Source organism: Otolemur garnettii, unplaced genomic scaffold (assembly GCF_000181295.1).
Source record: "Otolemur garnettii isolate 467f Iridium unplaced genomic scaffold, OtoGar3 scaffold00137, whole genome shotgun sequence".
NCBI lineage: Eukaryota > Metazoa > Chordata > Mammalia > Primates > Galagidae > Otolemur > Otolemur garnettii.
The window spans coordinates 4,121,680-4,134,586 of record NW_003852532.1 but is presented as its reverse complement, the minus strand read 5'-3'; positions in this window follow the sequence as shown (position 1 = coordinate 4,134,586).

Sequence of the window (12,907 nt, the reverse complement as noted above, 5' to 3'; positions counted from 1 at the left end):
AGCTATCCCCCTGGGTAGAGTGCCATGGCATCACAGCTCATAGCAACCTCCAACTCCTGGGCTCAAGCAAGTCTCCTGCTTCTGCCTCCCAAGTAGCTGGGACTGCAGGTGCCTGGCCATTTTTTGGTTGCAGCCATCATTGTTGTTTGGTGGGCCCGGGCTGGGGATTTGAACCCACCACCTTAGGTGTATGTGGCGGCGCCTTAGCTGCTTGAGCCACAGGCGGGGAGCCACTGTGTCTATTTTCAACGCTGTGACCAGACAGATCTTTAACACACTGCATTAATAATTAGATCACATGCTCACTTGTTCAAAATGGCTACCACCAGACTTACAGCAATCCTTCTATGGGCTCTATTAAGGGCCTTCATGATCTACCCTGAATTACCTCTGTCTTCACCTCCTACCAGTCTCCACCTCTCCACCACTCACTCTGCTTCAGCTACACTGGATTTCTCTGTTCCTGGACTACATCAAGCCGGTTGCATGTCTGGGTCTTTGCATTTCCTTTTCCTACTGAGCTCCCAGGCAACCGGGTGACTATTCTACCTTCTAGTCAAGTATCTGTTCAAATGTTACTTCCTCAGAGGCCTTTCTGACCACTCTATCATAAATAGCATGCTCCGCCTTTCATTCTCTGTCTCTCAACCCTGTTTTATTTTTATTCAGTGCACATGTGACTGACTGATGTTATATTATATTAAGGCTTTATTTGTTCATTGTGTCGACTCCACAAGAATCTAAACACCAGGAGGGCAGAGTCTTTGCGTCGTTCATGATTATATCCCCAATACTTAGCATTTTGCTTGGTATGACATATATTGTGGGTGCTTGGTAAATACTTGTTGAATATTTTGATTAAACCTATATTATTTGGAAAATATTTAAATGTTTATATCTACATCTTTCTGCCTAGGAATATAGTATATTTTTCCATTTTCTCAAGTTTTAATAAATATATCTCAATAAAATTTTGTTCTTTAAATATTTGAAAGAGGTTATACATTAAGGCTACTTATAGATGTTCTATATTATTTTTGTTGTTACTATATATGGGCCTTCTGTATTCATCTTTTTATAACCATCTTTAACCATTTTAGAAAAGGTGAACTATATATAAATATCTATAAATGAAAAAGTTTCTGTTGGAATGCTTTTGTTTTCTGTCTATTTATTTTACATTCAGGCCCTTGTGTTTAATCAAGTTTTAGAGGTTTTTTTTATTGTTTGGGGTTCATTGAGAGTACAAAGAATTAAGTCACACTGATTGCATTTGTTAGGTAAAGTCCTTCTTAAAATTGTGTCCCGCCTCCAAAAGGTATGCCATACACCATAACCCCCCATCCTTCTCCCTCCCCCCTCCTCTCCCTACTCCTTTGTTCCCTTGCCCCCACGTTGAATTGATTTGAATTTTTTTCTTTTGAGGTTATGTATTAGATTATCTACTGGCTTCATGTTAGAATTGAGCACATTGGATTCTTGCTTCTCCATTCTTGTTATACTTTACTAAGAAGGATGTGTCCCCACTAATCAATTTTTAAATTATTTTGGGGGGCTTATTGTTGTACAGTAACTTCATTCCAAGACAAATATCATTTTATCTCTTCTTCATTAGTAGTTTATCTTTAATTTTGTGTCATGTCTTATTATGTTGGTCATAGCTTTCAGAATAATATTATAAATAATACTCCTTTTGGAGGCTTATATTTAATGGAGATATCACTAATGTTTTGCTATTAAATATAATGCTGGCTATTGGCTTTAATTTGATACCTCTTCTTATATTTAGTAAATATTTTTTCTATTTGTCCTATTAAGATAATGTTATTATGGATTATTGCTGAATCTTATCAAATATATTTTAAGCTTCTATAGAAGCAATTCTACACTTTTGTAGTTGACATAGTGATTTGATGTATTATATCAATAGCTCTCCTGCAATTTCATGATTTCTACCTCCTTGAAATTAACTACTTGACTATAGTGGCTTATTATCTTCTGTATTATATAATGCAAATTGATAATATTTATTTTACACAGTTGTCAACATCTTATGTTTCATAATACGTACTCTTGGATATTGTAATCTAGAGTTTTCTTGCTCTTTCTTCCCTTTCCCTACCAATTCACTATTACTACTAATCCTTTTTATTACTGGCAAACAGATAATAAAGAGGAAGCTATTACTTCTCTGATTATCAAAAATAAAAATAGCCCTGTAATCTTCTTCTTTTTTTAATTAAATCACAGCTGTGTACATTAATACAATTATGAGGTACAATGTGCTGGGTTTATATACAATTTGAAATACTTTCATCAAACTGGTAACATAGCCTTCACCTCATTGTGTTAAGACATTTATATTCTACACTTAGTAGATTTAACATGTATCCTTGTAAAATGCACCATAGGTGTGGTCCCACTAATTACCCTCCCTTCCCCAATCCTCCTTCCTCCCCTCCTCTCCTCCTCCTCTTTCCCCTTCATCTTGGGCTGTAGTTGGGTTATAGCTTTCATATGGAAGTGTAGGTGTTTATAAATTGGTTTCATATTAGGGCTGAGTACATTGGATACTTTTTCTTCCATTCTTGAGATACTTTGCTAAGAATATGTTATAGCTCCATTCATGTAAACATGAAAGAAGGAAAGTCTCCATCTTTTTTAAAGGCTGCATAATATTCCATGGTGTACATACACCACAATTTATTAATCCATATGTGGGTCGATGGGCACTTGGGCTTCTTCCACGACTTAGCAATTATGAATTGGGCTGCAATACCAGACAATTGAAGCAACATCAAAAATACATTACTGGGATCTGACCAAACTAAAAAGCTTTTGCACAGCCAAGAACACAGTAAGTAAAGCAAGCAGACAACCCTCAGAATGGGAGAAGATATTTGCAGGTTAATGTCTCCGACAAAGGTTTAATAACCAAAATCCACAGAGAACTCAAACATATTAGCAAAAAAAGAATGAGTAATTCCATCTCAGTGTGGGCAAGGGACTTGAAGAAAAACTTTTTGGAAGAAGACAGGTGCACGGCCTACAGATACGTGAAAAAATGCTCATCATCCTTAATCATCAGGGAAATGCAAATCAAAACCACTTTGAGATATCATCTAACTCCAGTAAGATTAGCTCATATCACAAAATCCCATAACCATAGATGTTAATGTGGATGTGGAGGAAAGGGAACACTTCTGCACTGCTGGTGGGAATGCAAATTAGTATGTTCGTTTGGAAAGAAGTTTGGAGATCATTCACGGATCTAAAAATAGACCTGCTATTCAATCCTGTAATTCCTCTACTAGGTATATATCCAGAAGACCAAAAATCATTTTATACCAAAGATATTTGCACTCTGTAAACTTCTTAATGAGTAAGAAGGAGCAGGTGGTGAATATCTATAGAAAATAGTTCCATCAAGGTGGATTAACGAACGTCACCTTCCATTATAGATAAAAGCCTATCAAGCCTCCACTTGACATTTGTTAATGAGAACTACCATTTCTCTAGAGCCTTTTTATGTGTGTCAGGAGCTTTCTATGCATTATCTCATTCAGAACGTCATCCTAATCCTAGGAACTAGATATATTAATATTTCCATCTTACAGATGGAGAAACTGAGGCAGGGAAGGTTAAATAATTTAACAGTTCAAACAGCTGTTAGTTGGCAGAACTGGAATTTACACATAAGACTCTCTGGCTCCAAAGCCCACTCTCTTTCCCTACAGCTGTTGGGCTAACAAGACAGTGCTCTAAAGAAGCCTCAGTAAAGTGGACGAGATACAGCTGAAGGTAACCATGCAACAAGACAGGACGTAGTGGCTGCCATGAACGAGTTGACCCTCAAGCACAATGTTACTGAGGGTCAGATCACTCGTAGAGAGTGGAGAGCTTTTAGGAGGGAGGCAGCATAGAAGGGGGAGGAGGGTATTTTAGGCCAACAGAGGTAAGAATGAAGGCATAAAGTCAGGAAAGCCTAAGACATATTTACAAAAGAAAGAGTGATGCTCTTTAGTCCTGGATTGTGTTCATGCTGCTGTGTAATCAAAGATGAGGCTAGAAGCTTAGATGAAGTTTCTATTGTGGAACCTGAAAGATAGATGAGGGGCTTTTTGTGAAAGGCCGACAGCAGGGACCCATTGTAGTTTTAAACAAAGGGCTAACAAGTCTGATTGGGATGGATCAAAGTGGGTAAACATGGGAGTTTGACACCCCTGTCAGACAGCTGTGAACAGTTTATCTAGCACTAAAGGGAGTCTGGATCAAAGAGTGGCAGGAGGAATAGAAAGCTAGGAACTACTTTGGGATGAAATATGTGGGTAGAGTTGTTATGTTGGTGCAAATAGGAAGCTGGCAGCAAAGGGAATGGCGGAGTCAAAGATGACTTCAAGTTAAGGGGGCCTGAGTCACTGGGAGGAGGGTGGACTCTTGGGAGGTGAGGTTGGTCAGCTGGAAAGAGTTGGGAGACCCCCAGAGGGAAGAGGCTTGTTCTGAGAGAGTGAGATATGGAGTCATCTGCCTAAGAATGATAACTGACATTGTGGGGGGTCATTAATGACTTTTAAGAGAGCTAACACTAAGCTTAAGTCCTTAATCTTAGTTGCACATCAAAATCACCTCTGGATCTTCTTTTCAAAAGGCCATCCATCCTCACATCTGTTGAAGCAGAATCTGCTGAGGTGGAGGTGAGATGCCTGTATCATTTCATTGCTCCTTGAGTGATTTTGTTGGGCAACCAGAGTTGAGAACCATTGGGAGAGGGGCAGAAGTTTGTTGTGAAAAAGCGTGAAAAAGCAAGAAAAAGTAACACAGCCCTCTTACCTTGCCAGGAAGAGAGATGCGCCTCTGGGTTTCTTTTCAAGTTTCCTCTTTCACATTCTTCTTTTTTTGCAGTTTTTGGCTGGGGCTGTGTTTGAACCTACCACCTCCGGTATATGGGGCTGGCGCCCTACTCCTTTGAGCCACAGGCGCCACCCCTCTTTTACATTCTTTAAGCCCCTCATCAGTTTCACCCATTCCGTCCATACCTACTTAATACTTTCACTGAGAGCCTCTTTCTAGCAGGTATTCATCTCCTCTCATCATTGACTTTAAAAATTCGGATGGTGGTAGAGCTAAAAGGAAACAGATGTTTTAGTTTTCCTCAATATTGAGAACCTTTCAGAAATGAAATCTTGTGTAAAAGCCCTGATGTGTAAACAGATCAAAGCAAAACCTTCCTGAGAGAACCACAGCCTAGAATCCACTTACTTCCCCACTGGGCCCCAGCGAGGACTTTGGAGAATCCTTCCAGATCTCAGAATCTCCATCCCAGGTTCAGACCAACCTCCTTCCTTTGGGGTAAGGAAACTAAGAGTTCTGAGTAGTGAAGTATTGGATCTCAGGTGGCACAGTTAGTTGGGTTCAGACTCCTAAGTCCTTGCTCTGTTTTCCTTCCTTCACAAGGCGTTGCCTCCCTCCCTTGGCAAGTCTAACATCTTCCTAAAATTCACTCTCTATTCCAACACAGAAAGGTACGCGGGGAATCAAATTACCCGTAGCAGCTTTGGTACAAGGTTAAGTGAGGGAAGAGGCTGCAACTCCGGCTGCCCTGAATTATATGGTTTATCTACAGGGATCTCATTTATCGGTGCTGCTCCAGTTTCAGCTCTCTGGTAATTCTGAGCAGGCTGTAAAATCGTTATCTGGCCAGCGCAGAAAGATAAAAAGCCTTGTTAGTTTTAAAGGGAAAGTTTCAGTGATTGAAGTTTTATCAGCAGGAAGAGCATGGAAAAACTTTTTGTTGAAACCTTTTTGAGAAAAAAGTAATGAGATCTACGCAATTATAATTGAAAATGAGAATTGTCAAGTATCTTTTGCATATTTTATGTGACAGTCCAAGGAGGCTACTCTGAGGCCTATTTAGCCCTGATATATTCTTGGCATCTGGTATATTTCCTAATTGTCCCACAGCTATGTCCTGGCTGCAATTGCACTCTTTGGGAATGTTTGTCACAGTGGAAGGAATCAAAACTTCTAAAGGGACTAAGATAAATTTCTGACACGAGGAAAGTTAACTCTGAATTCTTCTGCCTTTTAAAATGTATTCAGAAACTCAAAGGATTTTTCCCAAACAATTGCATCTAGGAGATTTAAGTGCTTCTCTCCTTCATACTATTTTCTTGTATGCTGTGCCTTTGCTGCAGTTGAACTGCTAATATTTGGTTGTATAATCATAGGTTTAGATGGGAACATAAAAAGCGAGTCCATTTCCCTCTTGCTATTCAGGAACATATTCAATCACAGGAGAAAACTGCATTCACCTTCCTTTTATGGAGACGTGGAACAAGATTTTCCTTTTCTTAATGCCAGGCAATTCTGCAGGCTACTATTTAACTCACAACTTCTTGTTCAGACCTAAAAAAAAAAAAAAAGAGTGGATAACAACCAAATTATCTTCCAGCACCCTGCAAGAAAACTCATTTCCTTCATTTCTGGCACCATTGCAAATTTTCTTCATCAATATCGTAGGGAAGGGTTTGGGCTTAGTGCGTGTGGGGGAGACTGTGTTCAAACTATATCCATCTTTGATCTAGATGGTGAGGCAGCAGCAAAACTGCCAGGAGAGAAATCTTTCCCCAGTTGTGGTGACCTCATGTAGATGGTACCCTATCATACAGGGTCTTATCTTAACACCTTAGTTGGGTCTGAAAGCCCAACTCAACTTCATTCATATGGCAGTACCAAAAAAATAAAATTGGAAATTCAATGTATGAATAATTCAGCTAACATATTCATTCTTTAATATCTGAAAATTCATATTGAACAGAGGACCAAATTTACCCAGCTGTTTACATTTTTCCCCTGCTTCTCCTTCCTTCTCCCTCTGATTTATATCAGCAGCCAAGCAACTGTGAATTGAAATATATGGGGTTTAACAGTTAAGTTCTCAAACTCATCCTAGAAATACTGCAGCATACCTCATTGCTGAGTACCCTTACAGTCACCTTCAAAGGACTCCCCTTGGCTATCTGGTGACCAATAGTGATATTTAGCAATAAGGTATGTAGCACTTTTTCTAGGATGAGTTGGTGAACTTGATTGTCAGACCTCATATGTGTATATGCAAGCTGGGCATGGTGGTGCATGCCTGTATTCTCAGCTATACTAAGGCAAGAGGATCACTTGAGCCCAAGAGCTCAAGGCCAGCCTGAGCAACATAGTGAAATCCTATCTCTTAAAAAGAGAGAGAGAGAGATAGAGAGAGATACATATGCATTAATGTCCAGATTCCAGCCTTTGCTCCTCTTCCTCCCTCTCCCCTCTGCCTCTGGTCACTCCTTGTCCTAGTCCATCTTCTAAGATCTCATGTGCTATGGTTGGTCACTTAGCCCTGTATACTGAAAGAGGCTGACCCAGGCTGTGCACATGCCTTGGCGATATGACTAAAGACACATAATAAAGACAATGATAACATGCCTTGGACTTCTGCAGACTTCCTCTGAGCTTGGATCCAAGAAGGGCAACCCTCCACCCAGACACTCAGCTGAGCACTACAGAGAATGCTTGAACTCAGTATTTTCTAAAATTCCCAAGTGGATCTCAGGCCCACTAAATACAAATGTCTAGAGAACAGGCCCAGGAATCTGTGTTTATATCTATAGCCCCAGAAGATTCTTATTACCAGACAAAGTTAGAAAGCTTTGTTCTAGAAGGATTCCTATTGCTGTCATGAGCTCAGTGACAGCACTTCTGGGAGGACCCAGTGACCAAAGTGCTGGGCATTATGTGGTACCAGGTTTATGGTGCCAGAAGCATATCAGTAATAGGATGCAAGGGCAGGTTGGGTGCTAGAGATTCCCAGGCTACATTCTCAGTCCTAGAGAGATGCTCCAGGTGGTGATGGTGAATCCCAAGGGACCATGATGTTAAGAGGAAGGGCCAGGGTGTCTCTTAGTAATGATTGGACACCTTATTGTCTTGTCCCAGACGTGGCATCATCTGATCTAAGTTTGCAGTTTGGATGTGTTCTTCCTCCCAGGATATAGCCTGGTCCATTCCTGTGATGGTATACAGAATATTTCTCTAGTTGCCTGAGACTTTTCCCTCCCTTGGGCAGAGTCTTGGAGAGAAGGTGCGGATGGACTTGCTGGAGCAAAGTTAGGGTTCAACAGGTAGAAGCTGAAGTTATGGAAGCTTGCACATTTCTGGGGTTATATAAGGCGTAAAGATGCTAGGGTTCAACATAGAATTTTTGCTAATATTATTGATAACTCCTCATACAAAGAACTCTTGTTCTTTACCTCAGATTTTAGTTTCCTTTAGATTTAGTTTATAAGTCTAAAGTATTTATAGAGCAGATTTAAACATAAAATTTTAGATTTCAATAATCTTATGCCTTTTTTAGTTTTAGAGGATAAATGATCATTGAATTGAAATAAAACAAAAGTTAGTTTTCAGTTATAAATCATTACTGTGTATTTTATGCCTAATAACTTAATTATGTCACTCTGGAATTGATGAATTTGAAGAAACATGAAAAATTACATTGGCTATGGCTGCAAATCTAGTGAAGTGAAGATGTTGGATTTATGTATGTTAATTTGATTCATATGCAAGTCAAAACATGCATATTTTTAATCAGCAGATGGTTTAATATGCTTTCCACACTTGTGAAAAACGAAAAGTACTGCAAGCTATTTTTTGCCTTGTCATTCATTCTGTCAATAGTACTTATTGTGAATGTAGTGCATTTGGGTACAAGGCAGAGTTACAAACGCGATAGAAAATATGTTCCTTTTGTAGGAGAAGATGATAAACTTAAACATAGATTTTTCTCACTCTACCCTTTGGAGAGTATGAGATTTCTATATGTTAGCATTTCAGAGCTGCTTTATAACTATTTTTATTGGACCTTCCATGGCCATTTTTGATTAAAGTTATTCATTCATTTATTCACTTATTCGCTAAATAATACTGTTCACCCAGCGTGAGTGGAATACTTGCAAGGAAACACACTATAAAAAATGTGATCCCTGTCTTCTAAGAGTTTACTGTTTATCAGAGGAGGTAGCTCAACTGTTGAAATGAAAACTCAGGTCATCAGCTTGGATGGTAGCTATGCTGTCTCTCACTATCTCAAGTTAGATTCTTGTCTGAGGAGTCAGAGTCTTCTACAGAGGACAGAATTGAGATTGGGCTGATGTCCTGCCTAGGATTTTGCACTAGAGTGGGACGCCCACCTTGCATAACTGCTGCTGCAGAGATCACTGATACTTCTTTACAAAGAGTGTTGCACTCTGGGAGGCCAGGCAGGTGGATTGCTTGAGCTCACAAGTTCGAGACCAGCCTGACCAATAGCGAGAACCATCTCTACTAAAAATAGAAAATTTGAGGCAAGAGGATTGCTTGAGCCCAAGTGTTTGAGGTTGCTATGAGCTATGGTGCTATGGCACTCTACCCAGGGTGACAGCTTGAGACTGTCTCAAATAAATAAATAAATAACAAAGAGTGTTGCTGCTCTCATCAATGTTGGTTGGGTTGTTAGTGATTAATTATTGAACCATTAAGTTTACTAGGGAATTCGCTCCCCATTTAAAGGAATTCTTGAATAAATCCCTCAGTAAAATAGATCCTTTTGTATATGATCACCTCTTAATTTATTTTTATAATTCTCTTAGACTTCCTAAAGTGAGAACACACATAACTCACAGCCCTGGATTGCATGTATTAGACATTCAATTGTGATCATATTTATATTTGTGAGAGCAACTTATCCCTATATTTTGAACAATTCCTCAGTTTGTCATTCGTTGTTAAGTGTATATTGTGGTAAAACATCAATTTGACCATCTTAACCATTTCTAAGTTAGTTCAGCGGACTTAAGTACATTTACAAAGCTGTGCAACCATCACTGCTATCTGTTTCCAGAACCTTTTCATCGTCCTAAACAGAACCTCTGTACCCAGTGAGCAGTAATGTCCCATTCTCCTTCCTGTGAGCCTCTTGGTAACGTCTAGTCTACTTTCTGTCTCTAGGAGTTCAAGTACTCTAGGTACATCACACAAGTGGAAGCATACAATATTTGTCTTCTTGTGTCTGGCTTATTTCACTCTGTGTAATGTCTTCAAGGTTCATCCATGTTGTAGCAACTATCAGAATCTTGTTCCTTTTTGAGGCTGAATGAAATTCCATAGTATCTATATACTAAATTTTGTTTATTCATTCATCTGTTGATGGTCTCTTGGGTTGTCTGCGCATTTTGGCTATTGTGCTGCTATGAGCACTGGTGTACAGGTTGGGTCCCTGCTTTCGATTCTTTGTGGTATATGCCTAGATGTGGAGTTGCTGGATGTGTTTAACATTTTGAGGAACCACCACAGTATTTTCCACAGTAGATGCACCACTATGATTTAAGTTTAAATTTTAAAACATCTTTCAGAGTCTTGATCTCATTCAAATAAATGATTCAGATATAAGCCATTCTGTTTAGATTAATTTAACTAATTTTTGTTCCTAGTAATTGCACCTAGCTTTTCTTGTTTTGTTTTGTTTTGAGACACAATCTCATCTCACTCTGTTGCTTTAGGTAGAGTGCTGTGGCATCAAAGCTCACAGCAACCACAAACTCTTGGGCTTGAGTAATCCTCTTGCCTCAGCCTCTTGAGTAGCTGGGACTACAAGCACAGTCCACTACACCTGACTAGTTCCTCTATTTTTAGTAGAATGGGGTCTTGCTCTTCCTCAGGCTGATCTTGAACTCCCAAGCTCAAACAATCTCCCTGCCTCAATCTCTCAAAGTGCAAGGATTACAGGCATGAGCCACTGGGCCCAGCCTCCTAGTAATTCCACTTAGTAAAGGCCACTACTACAGAAGAGAAAAAGGGAGGGAGAAAAGAAAAAACAGAATTCAATGGGTTTTTTTATAATTTTATTCTGAACATCTATAATATGCACTTTGTTGCAATTGTAGGACTTAATCCAATCTGATCCGTGGTCTTACCTCTTTTTGTCTATTTCTTCCAATTATAATCTTAGAGCACAGGTGCATTAACGGAAGATGTACTCAATAAATATTTGTTGTTGGGTTGATTGATTCTATATAATAAAAGCTAAACAGATATCTGATGAATCTGTTAACATCCATTCCTATTTCTAGATATTGAGTTCCATTTCTCAGCAATTATGTTTCCATTGGAAAGGGATATATCACAGAAGCAAAGTTTTTAGAAAGTAAAAGAAACCAAATGGTGGGCAGTGCCTGTGGCTCAGTGAGTAGAGCACTGGCCCCATATACCAGGGGTGGTGGGTTCAAACCTGGCCTCAGCCAAACTGCAACAAAAAATAGCTGGGTGTTGTGGCAGGCACCTGTGGTCCCAGCTACTTGGGAGGCTGAGGCAAGAGAATAGCCTAAGCCCAAGAGCTGGTGGTTGCTGTGAGCTGTGATGCCACAGCACTCTATAGAGGGCAATGAAGTGAGATTCTGTCTCTAAAAAAAAAAAAAAAAAGAAACCAAATGGTGACAGGGAAAATTACTGGATATGATTGGCATGCCCAGTGTTAAATGGGGCAGAATTCATAAGGGGTTGAATTATGCTTAACTCTACAAAATGATTTGGTGATGGGTGGAAAGGTGGAGTTTGTGGAACGGGGAAATAGCATTTTGAAATTGTTTGGGGGTTGAATTAAGATAGAAATGTAAGGTAACATGCAAGCACTTTTGCCTTATAACAATAGAAACAAAGATTCGTATTGTGTATGTGGTAGAAAATGAAGATGCTCAGGGCCTCTAGGGCAATGAAGTTAGAATCTTGACTGGCAACCATAACCTGGAAATTGAGAAGGATGTAGCTTCCGTTCTGATGGAGGAGTTCTCTGCACTATTTAGGGGCACTGGCAAATGAAGATACAATAGATTTTTTTATTTCTCTGAAGAATGAGATCAAGCATATGAAGTATTTATGAATGAAGAAAATATACCAATATAGAGATAATATATAGTTTTCTTTGGGAATGTTGTCATGGGTGATTCTTTTTTCTTTTTTTAAATATACATGTGTTTATTTGGTTTCCACTTTTTGCCTTCACAAAATTAAAAAGGCTTAAAATTTAATAACAATAACAATATTTAAGATAAGGACTAGAAACAAAAACCTTGTAAAGAATGAACAAAGATAAATACATTTGGAAAAGAAATCAGATGATTGCTGCAACAAAATATTGAGCAATAATAATAATAATAATGTGAAAAAAGTAACATTCACATTGTCAGGTAAAAGTATGTCTATCATAGAATGCTTTGACTCTGAGGTTCAGTGTCATGGGTTATTCTTTAAAAATATTTTGTTTTTTAAATATTATGAGAATATCCTATTTATCCTTTTAAAGAGATGGGGACTCACTAACTGGCATAGGCTGGCTTGAACTTTTGGCCTTAAGAGATCAACCACCTCAGCCTCCGAGATGCCAGGACTACAGGCTCTCAAGAAAATATCTTCATTTTGTTAACATTTTTCTCTGCAAGGTGCAGTTTTAAAAGTTCACATAGTATTGATTAGGATGTTTTGGTCTAAGCACAGAAAAGGGTTTTGACTAATTCATTCACTAAGAAAATTCACTGGAAAGAAATGGGCTAGCTTATGGGACCAGAGGGAGGGTGGAAGAACTAGGAGGAACCCAAAGGTCTCAAGGGCAGCTTTAGGCTTCCTTAGGAGCTGTAAGTGGTTTTTACTGCTTTTTGTCACTCTGCTCAGTATCAGGAAGGGAGTCTCTAATTGGCTGAACTTGTGTCATGTGCTGGCCTGGCAAGGTAAGAGGGGAGCTTGGCCTCATTTGCATAGGTTCAGCTATTTCCCCAGCAGGGAAACTGAGGTGCTGTCACCAAAGGTGGAACAGCAGGTTAAAAAGAAAAAATCAGTG